We start from the raw sequence: 1187 nt of genomic DNA, 5'->3' as shown, positions 1-1187 counted from the left end.
CGCAGCATCCCTCCTGTCCTGCCCTTCGGGGTGTGACATTGGGGGCCACACAGCCCCAGGTCCACCAGCGCTGTCCCAAAGGGAGAACAAGGTGATGCCACCCATCCCCAAGCCCACGCGAGGACGGGGCTGTCCCCATGTAATCCACGTCCTGAGGACGCGGCCAGCGAAGGGGCACCGGGACAGTCCAGATTCTGGGGTGCCTCATTTCGGGGCTCGCAGCCCTGCACCGCCGCAAGGATGCTGGCAGCAGACAGGGGCGTGCTAGAAAATCCTGGTTTTATTTTCATTTAAAAGCCGTTCTGAGCCCAGCACGAGCAGCGAGCTCTTCCCCAGGGCATGGGGATTTGGCCCCATCAGCACTTGTAGTTCCCAAAAAATACTAAAGAAAACCAAAATAAATGGCGCAGGTATCACCTGTCGCCCCAGCGTGTTCCCGGAGGAGCCTGCAGGGTAAATCCTACGGGATAAATCCTGTGGCGCTCGGGTCCGCGCAGTGAGGAGGTTAACACGAACCAGGGCACAGACACGTTGTGATCCAGGACGTTCACCGGTGCTAGCCGCGGGCTCCTTTCAGGACGTCTTAACGAGGCGAGCGGGGCTAACGAAGCCCTGGTCTGGCACTGTTCCCAGGTGTGGTCCCCGGCGAGGACGCCTGGTCTGGGGGGACCCTAAAGTGCTTTGCAGGGAAACACACACACACACGCGCACCCCGAGATGCCTCGGTGCTCCAGGAGAGAAGGGCTGGTGGCCAGTACGGAGCCGGGCTGGTGGCCCCTTTCTCCCCATCCCTGCAGACCCCTGGGGTTGGGGCCATTCCTCCAGCTGCGGCCCCGGGGGTACCGAGAGGGGAACGAACAGGCGGGTTCAGCCCAGAGCCGCTGCCTGGGCTTCACCCAGAGCAGCAGCAGCAACTTATCCACATTTTTTGGGGTTCCCGGTGAGCCTAAGGTCATCTTTTAACAAGAAAAACCCAAGTCTGGAATAAAAACCGGCACCCGCTTTAGCAGCAAGTCCTAAAGGGAAGTCCAACTGCTTGGCAGCCCCGAGCCATCATCCGGTGCTACGGTACAGCAGCGTTCCGGGGAGAAAACGGGATTCCAGTGGGACGGGGAGTTGGCACTGGTGGCCGTGAGCCGGCCGGGCAGTCCCGCTGGGAGCGGGTGGCAACCGGGAGAGAGAAGACA

The sequence above is a fragment of the Fulmarus glacialis genome, unplaced genomic scaffold (genome assembly GCF_000690835.1).
Source record: "Fulmarus glacialis isolate BGI_N327 unplaced genomic scaffold, ASM69083v1 scaffold31013, whole genome shotgun sequence".
NCBI lineage: Eukaryota > Metazoa > Chordata > Aves > Procellariiformes > Procellariidae > Fulmarus > Fulmarus glacialis.
The sequence above is the reverse complement of the archived record's forward strand: the minus strand, read 5'-3'. Positions refer to the sequence as shown.